General features: G+C 56.2%; 1 long non-coding RNA gene across 1 annotated transcript; it reads right to left on the bottom strand.

Moving 5' to 3' along the window:
• On the bottom strand, window positions 5,491–17,358 carry LOC106509631. The gene is made up of 4 exons (XR_001307311.2): window positions 17,255–17,358; window positions 16,846–17,030; window positions 11,351–11,600; window positions 5,491–7,182 (listed from the first exon to the last, which is right to left on the bottom strand). It is a non-coding gene; the product is annotated as an uncharacterized LOC106509631 (long non-coding RNA).

Consider the following 17,541-nt stretch of genomic DNA (forward strand, 5'->3'; position numbering starts at 1 on the left):
TTGGTGCCCTTATAAGAGACCCCGGGAGCTTCCCTGCCCCTTCTGCCCAGTGAGGACGTGGAGGGAAGAGGTCATCTGAGCTGGGAAGCAGGTGCTCACCAGACACTGACTCTCCTGGCACCTTGGTCCTGGGCTTCCAGCCTTCAGACCCGTGAGAAATGAGTGTCTGTGGTTTACAAGCCACCCGGTCCCTGCTGTTCCTCTTACAGCAGCCTGAGGGGACTAAGACAGGTGGGAAGGGGAGGTCCCGCCTGTCTTCATTTCCCAGCAGCCCCTACCCTTCTGCTTTGGTAGGCTCGTGCATGGCCTATTGTATTTCCCCCCAAAAGGACATCAACACTATTTCTGGTCTTACCTGGAGTTGTCACTGTCCCATCAAGCGGTGACACCTACATCCTTCCCCTTGAACCAGGGGTGGGTCTCTTGTGACAGCCTCAACCCACAGAGCAGGTGGACGTGACGTTGCAGGACTTCCAAGGGAGAACCCAGAAGGTGACGTGGCCTCTGCCTGGGTGTCTTGTGACACCTGTTGTGTGGAGCCTGGGCCACCATGTACGAGTCTGGCTGCCCTGGAGCTGCCATACTGGAGGGACTACAGGGAGATAAAGCTGCATGTGAGTCCCAGTTGGGTCTTCCTCACCCCACCTCCCAGTGGGAGAGACCCAGAGTGAGGACCACCAACTGAGCCCAGACACTCCCACATCTGTGAGCCAACAAATGATCGTTGATTATCATGATTTGCTTTTTAGGGCCACAGATGTGGCATATGGAGTTTCCCAAACTAGGGGTCAAATCAGACCTACAGCTACCGGCTGCCACCGCCGCCACGGCAACACAAGATCGGAGCCACGTTTGTGACCTACATCACAGCTCACAGCAATGCTGGATCCTTAACCCACTGAGCAAGGCCAGGGATCGAACCCTCGTCCTCCTGGATCCCAGTCCCATTCATTTCTGTGGAGCCACAATGGGCACTCCTCAGTTGTTATTTGAAGCCACTGTTTCGGTGTCGCCTGTTACACAAAAATAGGTGGGCAGAACCCTGTGGCACCAGTCTTCACCAATGGCACGTGGAGGGAAGTGAGGTGGGTCATTTTGAGCTCAAGGCGGTTATGAACCAGGGGCACCGCAAGGCGCAGTGTGCCCAGACGCCTAACACCTACGGTCTTGGTTTTCTTACTAACACACCCCTTTCACTCTCAAAAGTGTCCTGGTTTGCAAGATAGGTCACACAGTCGCCCTTTTAGGAACCAGATGCCCCATGACGCTCTCTCCCCTGCCCGTGGGTTGGTGCAGAGAAGCACGGTGACCTTGGAGGAGCCACAAGCCGGAAAGGACCTGGGTTACTCGCTGCATCACTACATAGAAGATGAGTCTAGATCCCCACTCAGGACCCTAAGTGAACACGAAATAAACTGCTGAGATGAGTGGGCTTTGTGGAGCCCTGAGTGCAGTTTACTTTTCAGAGCAGCCAGCATGACCCTTAGGTGGGCGACAAGCAAGAATGAAACCTCCATCCTGGTTCAGGAAGCGAGAGTACAGAGTGTCAGCGTCATGAATCTGGGCCTGTTCATTTCACGCCTGCAGATGCCTAGGCAGTGGCTCCATAGCCAAGACTGTGCAATGTCTATGCACAAATAAATGCATGTGTAGCTCTTAACCCTTCATCACAAGCGTGAACGTTTCAGCCAGTTTTCTTCCCAATTCTGTCTTTAGCAAGAGATCACACGTGCTGGAGACAGGGTTCTTCCGATTTTAAAGGAAGAAAAAAACCAAAAAACAAAAAAACCCCTTTGTGTTGGAGAAGAAGGTGGGCTTTGGGAGTCAGATGGGCTTCAAGCAAATTAGTGCAAAGAGGTTCACTGGCTGTGCCACCAGGAAAACATCACTTAACCTGTGTCCCCAGTTCCTTGCCTGAAAACGACCAGGATAATATTGACTTCCTTCTCCTTTTCTCTCTTCTCCCCCGCTTCCCCTTTGATAAAATCTTCGCAAGTTCAACCATGCACATATGTGAAGGGAGAGGGCCCGTAACTGAATGGCACGTCTGCCTGGGGGACTTTCAGTTTTCACCTTGAACTTGGAGTTAAGAGGTGCTGTGGAGAGAAGACGGGGTCCTGCATCCTGGAGTAGCAGGTGCTCTTGGAGCCTGTCCCACCCCAGGACCCTGTGTCTACCTCTCACGCCATCTACAGCTTGATGGACGGCTGGTGAGCTCAGCCCGTTTGCAGAGGCAGCCCTGCCACGGGGAGGTGCCACCCCCAGGGACAGCCTTCACCGGTGGGAGCTGGAGCTGAGGCACAGACAATGGGTCTGTGGTCTTGGAGGGATGAGTCTGAGCCACGATCTCCGTGGCTGCTCAGGTGTCCTGGGGGGACCGAGAGCCATGGCCTTCAGGGGTGACCTGCTCAAGCACCGCTGATCAGCTTTCCCTCTGTGACCCCGTTAACTTCCTAGGGCTGCTGTTACAAAGTGCTGCAAATGGGGGTGTGTGAAACAACTGAAGTGTCGTGTCTCACAGAGCCTGGGGCGAGGACTCTAAAATTCAGATGCTGGCAGGGCCATGCTCCCCGGACAACGGCCGGGAGTCCCCGTGCCCTCCTTCTGGGGCCCGGGGGTGGCTGGCAGTCTTTGGCCTTCCTCGCCTGTGGCTGCGTCACTGCACATGCGGTGTTTTCCTGTGTGCTTCTATCTCTGATAAGGACACCAGTCATGCTGGGTTAGGAGCCCATTCTGCTCTCGTGTGACCTTGTCCAACTATATCCGCAGCCCCCCCCATCCAAATAAAGTCACATTCGGAGCCACCGGGGGTCAGGACTTTGCCTCTTTTTTGCTCCCGTTTCATTCTCTCTGCTCCCTCCATTCTCTTTCCCAGGATCCCCTCTGGAACAACTACCTGATCCAGTCCTTGTCACAGACTCTGCTTTTGGGGGGACCCAAACCAACACACCTGGGGCCCACGTTCCAGCTTCACAGTTTGCAGCTGCGTGGCCTGACTTTCCGAGTCGCGGGGCACTCCGTGCCCTGTGGTGATGGTGGTTTGTCCCTCGGGTCCCCGTGCCCTGCAGACCCGGGGCCCTCCAGGGCAGTAAGCTAAGTGCTGGTTCCGGGACCCCCGCTCCTTCCACTTCTAGGTGCTGCCTTCACAGCGAGCGTCCTGGGGGAAGGGAGAGGGTGGGAGGTTGAACGGGGGCTTGTGGTTGGGCGTGGAGCCAGCATGCATGAGCCCCACACCTCGTCTGTGTCCCTGACCACTGGGAAGTGTCATTGTCCCTTGTGCCCAGGAGAGAAGATGGGATAAGAAAACATTTGGTCTGCTTTTGCCAAACTCGCTCTGGAAGAACTGCAGTGTCCTTGTCTGTGGAGGGGATTCGTGTGTGGACCTGTGTCCTCAAGCCCCAACGCTGACTTAGGAGAGCTGCTCGGGACCGCCTGGCAGCACACAGTGGGCACAGATGAGACACGGGTGCCAGTCTGCACTGCAGCCCCGTGGGGGCTGTCCCTGAGGGAGGGTTATACTTTCCAGCCCAGGGACCTCAGGCTCGGCCAACAGACTGGAAATCTGAGCGGAGCCGCAGGGGGTCGGGACCTCATATCTCTTTTGGGGGAATCTGTTTCATTCTCTTTGCTTCCTCATCCTGCTTGCCCAGGACCCCCCCCCCCATTTTCTTGTCCCGCATTACTCCTTCCTCTGCTGTGAACCCAGAATGTTCCAGAAAAAGTAACCTCTTTAGTCTTGGTGCTAGAATGAAGAGACAGGGAGGAAAACCATAGCTGACCTGCAGCCAACAACTAAGGTGATGAGAAACCAACCTCTCTCCCTCTTTTTTGCTTTTTCCTTTTTCCTTTCATCCCGCCCACCTCGTTTTTTTTTTTTTTTCATTATTTTTTTTTTCCTATGGTACAGCATGGTGACCCAGTATACATTATTTTTTCTCACATTATCAGCCTCCATCCTAAGTGACTAGACATAGTACCACTGAAATTTGGGGGGCTGTTTGTTACAGCAGCATAACCTAACCTTTCCTGACTGATACACCAGCAACGCCCTCATCCGTTTTGTCAATATCCTTCTCCCTGACATTATCCCTGTGTAAGAAAGAGCCTCTCGGTTTGGGTCCCAAATCCCAGGGCTGAAGTTTTGTGATTTGAGCTGGATTCTACCGAGCCCCTCTTTCCTAAGATCCAGGGACTGGGACAAAAGAGTCATTGTTCATACCCACCAGCCCCAGAGGATGCAATCTGAGAGAGGCAGCCAGCAAGACAGACCACAGTGGCCCCCAGAGCCTAAGATCAGCTGGCCTAGACTAGGGCCTGGCTGCATCATGAGAGGCGAGAGAAGGGGCGGCTGGGCCAGTGCTCTGCTTGTTCCATCCGTGTAGGAGGAGCATGAGGGAGCCAAAGAGGAAGGCCGGCCAGGCCTGAGGCTCCTCACTCCCTAGACTCACCAGGAGCACATGTCAGAGGAGAGAGGACAGAGGGGCGTCCTAGGGGTCTGGGGGCCCCGAGATGATGGAACTTCCTGCTAGGCAACAGGTTCAGACTGGCCCTGCATTGTGACCACCCAGCCATGGCAGCGACCCCTCCCTCCCTCCTTCTCCCACAGAGGGGGGCTGGGGGTGCACCAGGAAAGCTTCCTGAGCGAGTTTTCCCCCTCAAGGCCGTGAGAGGGAGGTGAGAGCATGTCTGCAGCCCTGCCGTATAAATAGTGAGGCGCGCGGTGCAGGGCGTTTGTAACTAGAGCGAGGAGGAGAAGGAGGAGCCTTTCACCTGCAGGGAAGCTTCCTGAAGCCCATCTCTCTCTTCTGGGTCCCCGTCGGGGAGGATGCTGAGGAGCAGGTGCGGCTGTTGCTGCGGCTGAGTTTCCTCCGGACCAGGCGGGTGGCATCCTTCGTCTGAAAGCGCCTCCCACGAGGGTGTTGGCCGCGGCCTCTGAGGCCTCGGGAGACAGAGGCTGCTCGTGGCCTGAGAGCTGCGGCTCCTCGGCCGCCTCACCAGCAGCAGGAGACCAAAGCTCGTCAGGCTTTCAAGGAACCCCCGGGGCCGCCGAACACTCCGTCTCCCGCCTTCCTGGGCCCAGGGGAGCCGCTGAGGAAGAGCAGTTGCCGAGAGAACCAGCGCTGCTCCATTTTTTCCACCTGAACATAAAACCTCACCGCTGGTCTCCGAGTCATAAGGCAGCGCTGACCACGGGGCCTCCCCGGGAGGCTCGCTGAGGCCTGGGGAGCAGTTTCCGCTCCCGGCCGGACGCCGCTGCTTGGCGTGAACGTGCCACTGTCCCCTCGCAGGCTGCCCTCTCGCTCACGTCCCAGCGGCCCACCTCCAGCTCCGTCCCTGGCAGCGCGGGCCCCTCGGTTCTGATGCTGCCCCCGCCCCGGTCTGCTCCCTTCCTTTCTGCAAAACGTATTTCTCCAGCCCCTTGCTTCCTTTCGGCCTCCTGGCAGCGCTGACCTGTGCCACCACGTGCCCGCATCGGCGGAAGCGCCGGAGCCCAGAGACGAGGACCGCCCCCCCCCGCCCCGCCCCACCGAGCCCCAGCAGCCCCTGGAGGTGGGGCGGCTCCAGACCCGGGTTGGGGCTGCTCCTCTGGAGGCGCAGTGACGGGGCTGGAGGCGCAGGGCCCCGGGGTCCCACGCAGGAACCCCTGGGTAACGCGGGACCCCTTCCCTCAGGAGCTCAGGGCCCCGGCGGGCAGAGAGGGGGGTAAGATGCCAGTGAGAGGGGAGTGGGAGCCGGACACCCCGGGAAGCAGCCCACACCTGGGAGGGAGGGGCCGGGAGCTCTTCTAGAACTCTCCTCGGCGATGCTCCCCCCCCATCCCCTGAACCTTGGCGGGAGCAGAGGGGGAGGTGTAGACACGGGAGACATTTCCTGGATCCCTTTCCCTCCCACCTGGGAGGTTACCTGCGAGGGGCTGGCCCACCCTCTTTATGGCACACATTTACTGAAGGCTCCTGTGTGTCCAGAAGAGGGTTTAAACTCACTGACTCTGGGTTCGAATCTTGCCTCCACCACTTACAGGCTGTGTGACCTTGGGCAAGGGACTTAAACTGTCTGTGCCTCCATGTCCTCACCGGTAAAATATGTTTTTGGTGAAGGTTCAATGAGGTAACACTTGTCAGGCATTTGGCGGAGCACCTGGCATACACATGGTACCTGCCTTTGTTCGGGAAAAATCAACTGGGAGTCCGGGCATGTTCCTGACCCGCCGACCCTTCCCGTGGAGGCAAACAGCATTCGCGTGAACCATCACAGGACAGAATGACCCTGTCGTGAGGAGATGAGCTCAGCAACAGGGTAGAGGGTTAGTTAACAGTTATTTCAACCACGGGGGTGAAGGAAGGTCTTCCAGAGGAGGCGGTACCTGCACGGAGGCTGCGGTGATGATAGCAGGACGAGCATGTGCAAAGGGCCGGTGCGTCAGAGGAAAACTTAGGCAAGTGTGGCTGGAGCATGGGGGCACCAGGAGAGGCTGTGTGTGAAACAGGTTGCGAGAAGCCGGGCCCACGGGGTCCGACAGTCTCCGGAAGGGCTGGCGATTCTTTTCTAACTGCCGTAGCAGACTGCACGGTTTCCTAGGGCTGCGGCAACAAAGTACCACCAACTTGGTGCCTTGAAACAGGAATGTGCTCTCATAGTTCTGGAGGCCCGAGGTCCGAGATCAGGGGATAGGCCAGGCTGTGGTCCCTCCAGAGACTCCTGGGGAGAACGCTTCCTGCCTCTTCCAGCTTCTGTGTGGCCTCAGGTGTTGCTTGGCTATGGCTGTACCCCTCCAGTCTCCATCTTCACATGGCCTTTTCTGTCTGTCTGTCTGTCTAACTCTGTGCCCTCTTTGTCTAAGGACCCCTGTCATTTGATTTAGAACTTAAATCCAATATGCCAGCATCTGGACATCTTTAAATTACTTCTGCGAGGCTCCATCTCCGACTAAGTAAACATTCACAGACACCCGGGGTGAGGACTTGGACGTAGCTTTTTGGGGGACAAGTCAACTCACTTGGAGGCCACGGGCGCTTAAGCAGAGGAGGGCGCTGCACTGACAATCGATTTCACAGGATCACGCTGGCTGCTGTGTGGAGAACAGCACGAAGGTGAGGAGGCAGGTTACGGGGCGTCGGGGTGGGGGGGCTCTTCAGGCAGCTGGGCCAGAGACGATGGGTAAGAAAGAGAAAAAGCACTTTCCTGTTGGACATAAACAATTTCACAGATCACCAAGCTCAGACAAGGACACTCTGTGACCACGATGGATCCAGACAGCAGCAGGACCCTCTGAAATCGCGTCTGAAACAGTTGCAGCAATCAAAAATGCAACCAAATATCCCCCATCCTGGCTAATGTGACTTTTTTTTTTTTTTTTTTTGTCTTTTTGCCTTTTCTAGGGCCGCTCCTGCAGCATATGGAGGTTCCCAGGCTAGGGGTCTAATCAGAGCTGTAGCCACTGGCCTACACCACAGCCACAGCAATGCGGGATCAAGCCGTGTCTGCAGCCTACGCCACAGTTGACAGAAATATCGGATCTTTAACCCACGGAGCGCGGCCAGGGATCGAACCCACAACCTCATGGTCCCTAGTTGGATTCGTTACCCCTGAGCCACGACGGGAACTCCAATGACTTCTTTTTTTAAAAAAAAAACCAATCACAGCTCTAGCCTCACCCCATCCTTCTCACCTTCTAGATAAGAATTATCGAGATGCTCAATCATAGCATCACCCCTAATTTCTGAGCCTGTCCAATCCAGAGCACAGGCTTGCTTCCTTGACCCGCCCCCAGATCACACAACAGAAGCCCAAGTCCTGGAAGGGATCCTGATTGAAAGGCCCCGGGGTTCCCATGGTGTGTGTGTGCCCTTGCAAATCAAATCAACAAGCCCCTGGAGTTCCTGCTGTGGCTCAGAAGGTTAAGAACCCGACATAGTGTCTGTGATGATTTGGGCTCAATCCCCGACCTTGCTCAGTGGGTTAAGGATCCAGCTCTGCTGAAAGCTGCGGCATAGGCTGAAGATGTAGCTTGGATCCTGTGTTGCCGTGGCTGTGGCTGTGGCCTGCACCTGCAGCTCCGATTTGACGCCTGGCCCAGGAACTTCCATATGCTGAGGGTGCTGCCAAAAAAAAAAAAAAAAAAAAAAAAAAATCGATAAGCCCAACTTTGCTCAACTACAGCTGTGCTCCTGGGGGTCTCTGATTGAGGGAGGCGGGGCTTCGTGGGTGTGGGACCACCCAGGGCCTCAAGCTTGGTGCAACGCCAAGCTGCCGCCACACTGAAATGCTTCTTAATTGGTGAACAAGGGGCTCTGTACGTTCCTTTTCCCCCAGGCCCTGCAAATTCTGCAGCTGGTTCTCCTCAAGAGCATTGACGGTGGCTAATGCCAGGGTCATTGTGGTCCAGAGAGTGACAAGTGGGTGGATTCAGGGCATTTTTGGCCAAAAAAAAAAAAGGCAAATGCAAGGACGAGGGAGAGAAATGCTGAGTGTGGGGCCGTGGACCTTGTGACCTTTATTGAAATGGAAAATACTGAGTCGTGAGTCGAGCAGGTTGTGGCGTGGGAAGGGGGAGCCAAAAATCTCCATTTGGAGGAAATACACTTCTTTTTTTTTTTTTTTTTTTTGTCTTTTTGTCTTTTCTAGGGCTGCACCCATGGCATATGGAGGTTCCCAGGCCAGGGTTCGAATCGGAGCTGTAGTCGGCAGCCTACGCCACAGCCACAGCAATGTGGGATCTGAGTCATGTCTGCAGCCTACACCACAGCTCATGGCATCGCTGGGTCCTTAACCCACTGAGCGAGGCCAGGGATTGAACCTGCAACCTCCTGGTTCCTAGTCGGATTTGTTAACCACTGAGCCACGACGGGAACTCCTGGAGGAAAAATATACTTTTTATCACACATTACAGACTATGCATGAGATGAGACATTTTAAAAACACAGTGAGTCCGTGTTGTACGAGAGTCTTGCAAGGTATTGCCATGGGGGATGGGAGGGGGAAGGAACTGAGTAAAGGACCCATGGAATCTCCGCATTATTTTATTTTGCTTTTTAGGGCTGCACCTGCGGCATATGGAGGTTCCCAGGCTAGGGGTCCAATCAGAGCTGCAACTGCCAGCCTATACCACAGCCACAGCAGCACTGGATTGGAGCCTTGTCTTTGACCTACACCACAGCTCACGGCAACCCCAGATCCCTGACCCACTGAACGAGGCCAGGGATTGAACCTGCATCCTCATGGATACTGGTTTAGGTTCTCAACTTACTGAGCCGCAACGGGAATGCCCTCGCTGTATTATTTCTTACAACTGCATGAGATTCCACAACTATTTCAAAATTGAAAGTTTAATTAAAAAAATTGGTGACCCAGAAAATCAGGATGTGAACGGAACGACAGGCAGCTCTGAGCAGGTGTTACCCATTTGTATTCACCGGCTCTGGAATCTGCCAGGAGTTTGGGGGCAGCTCACAGAGGCGGACGCAGCGTAGTGAAGGGGTGAGGGGTGGCATGCGAGGGGACAGGTGGTAGCAGCTGTGGCGCCTGAGTGTCCTTCCTGGTGCCCTCCAGTTGGGGGCGGATGCGACGGGGAGCGGCCCTGCCAAGTGCCAGGGGTGGACCTGCCAGGGCAAAGTTTCTTGAAGAAAGTGTCTTGGGCACTCCGCTCCTTTAGTGGCTTCAGGTCACTTTAGCAGGGGGACAGGCACGGGGAGCTTTGTGCCTGGAGCCCGGGCCAGGGAGCGGAGGCCAGGAGCCTTCGCTTGGCCTCCACTTTCATGCTTTCATTAGCTAGACTCGGGCTGCCAGGGGAGGGGCTGGGGGGAGAGTCTGATCTGGATATTTGCAGATTTATTCATGGAACTCCCCACACATCTGGATGAGAATACATGACCTGCCCCCCAGAGGAAAGAGTTAAATGAATCGCTAAGGTGCAAAATGTTGCTGTAAAATTGCTTCCATATTTTATCAGACGCAGATGAGCATGAATTATTGTGAGGCCAACAGGAGGGCTTGCAAATTGGGTTCTTGCCTTTCCATAAACAACTCTTCCGTGTCTAGATCGTATGCACAGGCCTTAATGAATGTGGGCTTGTGACGGGACTGCTGAATAACCCGTTCACTTATCCATCCATCCAGCATATGTTGGGCACCCACTGTATGCCAGGTAAGGCAAGCTAAATTGCAGCTCAGGTAGCATGCTCATTGACCTGCCTTCAAAAGACACCACCAGGGACTTCCTGTCGTGGCTCAGTGGTTAACGAACCCAACTAGTATCCATGAGGATGCGGGTTTGATCCCTGGCCCTGTTCCGTGGGTGGAGGCTGCAGCATTGCCGTGAGCTGTGGTGTAGGTCACAGACCAAGCTTGGATGTGGCGTGGCTGTGGCTGTGGTGTGGGCTGGCGGCTACAGCTCTGATTTGACCTTTAGCCTGGGAACCTCCAAATGCCATGGGCGTGGCCCTAAAAAGACAAAAGACCAAAAAAAAAAAAAAAAAAAAGACACCACCAGATGTACAAGGTCCTTGTGAAATGAGCCAATTTAGGGTTTTAGTGTCATAAGAGGGACACCATTTGGGGGGAGTGGGCTTCCTTAAAAGAATCTCAGGAGGCTACTGGCCACGGAGAAGGCACGTTTCCATCTACCCCTCCATGACTGGAAAGGCTACTTAATGTTAAATTCCTCTCTCTTAAAAAATCCCCTCATTTGTGTCAAGGTGTGAAATGTCTCGGGGGAAAAACAGACACAGTCATATAAAATTAGCTTTCGAGCTGAATGGATCTTATTAGTTTCTCACACTCTGTGCAGCTCTGCAGAACCGGTCTGCCTGGCCAAGCCACGGGGCCTGGTTTCCACGCAGAGGGCTCAGCAGGGGTCGGAGGCGCTGGGGCTGCGAGAATAAACATCACGCCTTTCTCCTCCCTCGTGTGGCAGCTGAGCGTCACAGGATGGCTCGTAAGGTCCCTGGAAAGCTGAGGGGCCGGGGCCCCTTTCACAGTGCTCCCTTTGTCCCCACAGACAAGAGGCGAGGGTGGGAGCGGAGTGCGTCTCTGCGGCCCTGGCCTGAGCTGGGAGGGGCCAGGACCACATCAACAGGGCCAGGCAGCTGCTGGCTCAGGGCAGGGTGGGGGCTCAGCCCCCCAGCAGCCACCTGCTGACGCCCCAGGGGGGCCTGGAGTCGGCCCTTGGGGAAAGGCAAGAGGTGGGAAGGGCCACCCACAGGCACGGCCCCTGCTGCAGAGGTGATGTCTGGGGTTCTCATAGCAGCCTGCGGGTCCCCTGAGCAAGGGAGTCCCCCCAGCCCCCCATGTGTGGACAGAGAAACAGCTGGGCAAGTCCAATAATGGGCTTGGAGGCTGCATGGGAACTCACCATCCTTCCTGGATCCTGTGCTGACTCCTTCCCAAGGCAAAACGGTGCTGTAGAGAGAGGCACTGGGGGTGACTGTGAGGGGACCCCAGGGCAGGGAGGGCGCCCTTCACTGTGTTGGTCCTCAGGTGGGGTCAGTAGAGAACCCTGGCAACGTCTAGAAGCATCGCCTCCCGTCTGAAGACGACAGACAGCTTATGATCCAGCCAGGCAGACACACGTGCTCTTCTCTTCATTCCAAACCGTGGGATTGCTTAGAAATTTGGGGAATAGAGTTGGTTAGAGACATGACTTCAAAGGAACTGCTCCTGAAATCCAGAGGGCCCAGGGGACCGGGACGGGGAGGGGGTGTCTGGGTCTTAGGAACCAAATGCTCAGCAGCAGCCCTTTTGGTTCCAGCTCTGAAATGTATCCCGAAAAGGGGTGGACCCCTCCTCCCTGTCTAGTTCGGCTCAGGCCTCACGGGATTGGATGAAATGCACCCACATCGGGGAGGACCATCTGCTTCCCTGAGTCCACCGATTCGAACGCTAATCTCACGCAGAAACGCCAGTCTCACGGATACATTAAGACAATGTTTCATCTGGGCCTCCCGGAGCCAGTCAAGCAGACACACTGGATTAACCATCCCAGCACAGCAAGTCTCATCTTATTCATGAAACTGGACGCCTGGTCTTTGGGACCTCAGCTTATTTCCTGGGGGAGGGAAGGAAACCTTGAGAGCTCCTGGGGCCCAGGTCAGGGCTGAATACTTCATGGAGTTGAATAAGGAGAGGAGAGAGGAGGCTGAGCAGCTCTTGGGGATGAGGGGTTAAATCTCAAGGGACAGGAAAAGGCATATGGAGAAGCATCTGGAGTTCCTGTTGTGGCTCAGTGGTTAACGAATCTGACTAGGAACCATGAGGTTGTGGGTTCGATCCCTGGCCTCGCTCTGTGGGTTAAGGATCTGGTGTTGCTGTGAGCTGTGATGTAGGTCGCAGATGTGGCTGGATCTGGTGTTGCTGTGGCTGTGGTGCAGGCCAGCAGCTACAGCTCCGATTCGACCCCTAGCCTGGGAACCTCCATGTGCCGCAGGAGTGGCCCTAGAAAAGACAAAAAGACCAAAAAAGAAAAAAAAAAAATCCATGTGTAATATTCTTTGAGAATATATTCTTTGAGAGTCATGAGTGTAAATCAGAGTATCTTTTGATAGTTTTTATCTGATGACTATGTTTCTTAGAAGGTGCTACCCCATGGGGCTGTGGGATCAATCTGAATCATTTAGAGAGTGCTATTGGAATTTGAGAACTCGGGTGTTGTATTCAGTTGTACCTCCTATTAAAATAATCACTCGAGAGCTGAGCTCTGGTGGAATAAAGAATTTGACTGGTTCCTGGGAGGGCACTTCTAGACCTTTGGAGTGTCCTGAGCTCTGTGAGTGCTGGCTCTTTAGGGTGGATGCCTGGGACCACAGCAAAGTTTAGATTATTGAGATGACTCAGGATGCAGGTCCCACACTACAAGGACCAACCGTGAGAGGAGCAGGCTGGGTCTTTGGGTCAGGGGATGTCAGCCTGCTATGATCCGAGCGTTTGCGTCTTCCCCAAATTCACGTGTTGAAGTTCTCAGCCCCCACCTTTGGGAGGTGATAGGTCATGAGGGTGGAAAGAGGAAAGAGACCCCAGGGAGCGTCCCTGCCCCTGTGGCCATGTGAGGACACAGGGAGAAGACGGCCATCTGTGAACCAGGAAGGGCTTTCACCAGACACCGCATCTGCTGGGGACATGATCCCACATGTCCCAGCCTCCAGAGCTGTGAGAAATAAACGTTTGTTGTTTATAAGCCACCTGGTCTCTAGCATGACAAACTGTGGTTTATAGCTGCCCGATCTCTAACAAAATATAGGCTGTGTCCAGGCTATGCACACCGTGGCGTGGGTGGACACAGCCCAAACTTTGCAGGGCTGGGGGACGAGGGTTGAAGATAGTTCAGTCACACGGCCAGTGGTTCAACTAGTCAATGAAACCCCAGGAAAAACTCCGGACCCTGAGGCTTGGTGGATCTTCCCGACTGTTGAACTCGGAGGTCTGCTGGAGGGCGACACACCCAGATTTCATGGGGAGAGGGCACAGAAGACCCTACCAGACCTTGGTAATAAAACTCTGACCAGCAGGACCACACTTGCCCCTAGCAAATTGGTGAACCTGATGGGGTTGTAAAATCCCACCAGGTCTGTGGCCCTTTGGTGGGAATCGTGGGTGGCCTGGGGGGCGGGGGGTGCCCAAAGCGTGGCTGGTGCCCGAAGGGGGAGCAGTCTTGTCAGGGTTGTGCCCTTGAATCTGGGAAGTCTGTGCTAACGCTTCAGAGTCAGAATGGTGGTGGTTCGAGTCAGAATTGCATCGTGCTAAGTGCAGAGTCAAGAGAACAATATATCCAATATATCTTATTGGGTTTTTTTCCCAACCAAGAAATATCTTTTGAAAGCCTATTTTGTGTCAGGCACGGTGGTGGGTGTCACACGTCCCACCTAACTGGTGAATGTCATGTTATTAAAGGAATTCGTGGAGCTCAGAATACCGCTCGTGTCAAAGGGGTGACACTGTGAAAAATACAGTGAGATCGGAAGTACTATTTTTAGGAGGATGCACAGATTTGGAGAACCAGATTTTCACATAAATTCATTAAACCAAGGAAGTCTAAAAGCTTCATGAAATGAAGGGCTGCAAGGCAATTTTCAGCCTGGCTTTAGCAGGTAGTCTGTTGGGGAAGAAGGGGGCACCGTTTCCGGCTGGAGAGAGGATGCTGGCGGCAGACATCCCTGCTCTGTCCTTAGGTCTCCCAGGCTGAGCTGGCCGCAGGGCATGTGCTGACTAGGAGCACAGGGTAGACTGCTGGCAGGGACTCGGGGTGTGCCCGGGGCATAGTCTACCACGAGCAGGAAGAAGGGCTTGGGGATGCGCTGGTCCTCACGGGGACGGATGCGTCTGGGGGATGAGGGGTCTGCGAGCTCTCACACCCAAGTGTTCCTGGCCTGGACGCCGGGCCTCTGTTTGCAGGGTGGACGGCCTCTCTTGTAAGGACACGCTCAGTGGATGAGCGGCCACCATGGTTCACCACCGTCTCAACTTGAACCGTAATGCTCACATCTGCCAAGACCCCGTCTCCAAATAAGGTCACCTTCTGACAGGGTGGACATGAGCTTGGGGGGAGGGACACTGCTCAACCCACCACACCCTCGACATGTCAACCAACTGGTAGACAGACCACGGGGGCCAGAAGAGGCCCAATGCCAGGGTCATCACAGTAGACCCAAGGTGGCAGTGAGGTTCTCTCAGTGGGAAGAAAGAGCATTTGTAAACTTCTGACCACTGTCCCCAAGCACAGGAGGCCCCAAGTCCCCTCCTCCTTTACTGTGAAGAATGTCCTGGACACCCTCTGCCTTGCCTGTTGTCCTCAGCTCTGCAGGAAGAAGCCGAATCCTTTCTTTCCGGTCTAAGAGATTAGCAAGGACTAATGGGTGAAGCCCAAGGGCAAGATGACCGATTGTTCCCGTTCCCTTCGGCCTTCTCAGCCCCAGAGGAGCTTCTAAGCAGCAATGCTCCAGGAGGTCCAGGCTGGAGCGGGGGCTGGACACTGCCCACTGCGGCCTCACCCTCTTCTGTCCATCCCACCCTAACACCAGCTAGGGGGGCCAGGGTGGCACCACCACTGTCCCCACAAGCAGAGAACCATGCTGCCCCAGCTAAGCAGGGTTAGGGTCTCGCATTTCAAAGGGCACATGGCCCGTCTCCAGGCAACTTGTAATTCTTGGTCCAAAGAGTAAAAGCCCAGTTGGAGACCAGCGAGGGGAAAGAGTTCTGAATCCAGAAGTGGGTGCCTGCTCTTTACCTGACGTCCTCCCCCCACCCCGCCTTCCAGACCCCAGCCGGGGCCATGAGGGGAGTCTGCTCTGCACCCAAACACAAGAGCTGGGCCAGAGCGGAAGGCCAGGTCCTGCTGCAAGGTCCATGGACTGGCAGAGGAGGGCGCGTGCCTCCCCAGGTGAGAGGCAGCAGGCACTGCCCCTTCTTCCCCAGCCCTCAAGCCCCTGTCCAGGGTGAGCAGGCAGAGGTGCTCTCTGATTCATGGTCGCACCAGGCCGGCCCTTGACCATCGATTGCAGCAGCCACTTGCCACCGTGATGGGAATGGGGGAGGGACAGCTGGGTGACGCTGCCCACACGGTGTCTTTCTGGGATGTGGACGTTGATGCCGTTTCTATTTTATGGGCGGAGGTGGGAGCAGAGGAGGGGAGCTGAGCCTCTTCCTCAGGCGGTGTGGCCAGGGGTGGGCTTCCCTTGGGGACCGAGAAGGTCTGGACACCTTCTGAGTTTGGGTCCCTCAATACAGAGCCAGGCCTGTGGCCTCTGGCACCCAGGGGACTCAGCCCCACTCAACACTGCAGAGCCCTCCGGGGGACAAGAGCCCAGCCAGGGCAGCGCTGTGGGGTGGCCGCGGGACAGGGTGATGCTGTGGGGCTGGGGCCGCGGGTGCCGGGCTGGAGACTACGGTCATCTTCTTCCCGAGAAGGACCTGCCCCGGGGCGCCGGTGATGATCCTCCAGGATTCCCGAGCCGGGATGGGAGGGGTGCAGAATGCGGGGGGGCTGCGACAGCGGGGAGGGGTGGAGGGTGGGGGCGGCCCGGCCTCTGAAGCACCGCCCCCCACCCCCGCACATCCTAAAGCCCCACCTGCGCCCTTCAGTTTGAGGCGGGGCCTCCCTCCCACGCTGGAAACTGGACACCAGCCCGCCCCTTCCCAGCAGGCCTTGCAGCCAGAGCCCGTGACTCAGCTCAGGCCCATCAGAGACAACTGCTCTGACTTGAAGTTTCAAGTTGGAAGCTGGGGCGCTCCCTCTGGTGGTGGGGGGTGTTGGGGTCGTCGGTGGGTTGGCGGGGTCATGGGTTGGGGGCGAGGCTGGTGGCCGCAGTACCCCTCCGTCCCCAGGGACAGCCACATCTAACCTGCCCACGGTCTGGGTTGCTGCCCCAGCTGCCCTGGTTTCTGCCTGTTTGGGGGGCTTGGTCTCCACCTGCCTGCTGGCCTGTGAGCTCTCTCTTCCTGTTCTGCCCGTTCCCTTCTCCGATCAAATTAACTGAAGTCCATTTCTGTTGCTTGCAACTCAGAAGCTGGCTGACGCAAGAGGGAATGGGGCGTAGCTGAGTCGGACAAGAAGTGGAAAGGGAGCCGGCTGTCTCCAGGGGAGGGCAGCCAGGATGGGGCGTGGGGAGCCCAGGACCCGGGCAACACGGCGCGTGCCCCGGATGAGGGGAGACGGCGAGGGGCCACTACACGGAGGGTGCTGGCTCTTCCCAGGTCCACCTGGCAGGGCCGGGTGAAAGCAAACCTGACGTCACTTCCACCCCCTGACCTCCCTGGGGCTAGGGCTCCTGGTGCCCCCAGCCCTGACCCTGGGTGTCTCCTTCCCTCTTTGCGCCTCCCTCCACTTGCACACAGCAGGGCTGGCGTGGGGGTTCTCACCTCTGTTCTCTGCCTCTCTGAGTTCGTCCAGCGTGCAGGTGGCCTCTTGCGCTGTCTGCCTGCGCCCCGGGGGGACAGGCTGGCAGCCGACCTTGTGAAGCACCAGGATTCAGGCAGGCCTCCCCCTGGGGACAGCTGTCTCTCCTGGCTTTGCAGAAGGACAGTCCCCTGGGGGGGGGGTGGCCCTGGAGACAAGAGGGAGATGAACTCAGGACTGCAGATCTTGAACAAGGGGCCAAGCTGAGGACAAGCAGAAGGACTTAAGGGGTCACAGGACAACCTTCTAGGGAGTCCCCAGGTCACCACAGGGCCGGGGGCTGGGGGGAGGATGGTGCTGGAGGGCCCGGCCCAGACCCCCGGAGCGTCTGCTGCAAGCAGGTGTAAATAATGAAACACGGCAGCTACTTACAGAGCCACCCCGTGAAGGGTGCTCGTGGATTCTCTTTGATTTCTCCTTTGCACCCGGGAGTGTCTGCCTTGTGTGTTTCCACCTGCTGGAAAGCTGAGACTCCGGGCTGGCTGTTGGGTTTGGTTCATGATTGAGTAGAGGGCCCCAGAGGCAGAAAACACCCAGATTTCTTGCGCCCCCAGTTAACCCCAGCCGGTCGGGATGGCTGGGGTGGCTGCTGGGGGGGCGCCTTGCGCACACTGGCCACAGGAGCCATTCGTTAGGGCGTGTAACAGTTAGGAAAAGAG

The sequence above is a fragment of the Sus scrofa genome, chromosome 3, assembly GCF_000003025.6.
Source record: "Sus scrofa isolate TJ Tabasco breed Duroc chromosome 3, Sscrofa11.1, whole genome shotgun sequence".
Classification (NCBI taxonomy): domain Eukaryota; kingdom Metazoa; phylum Chordata; class Mammalia; order Artiodactyla; family Suidae; genus Sus; species Sus scrofa.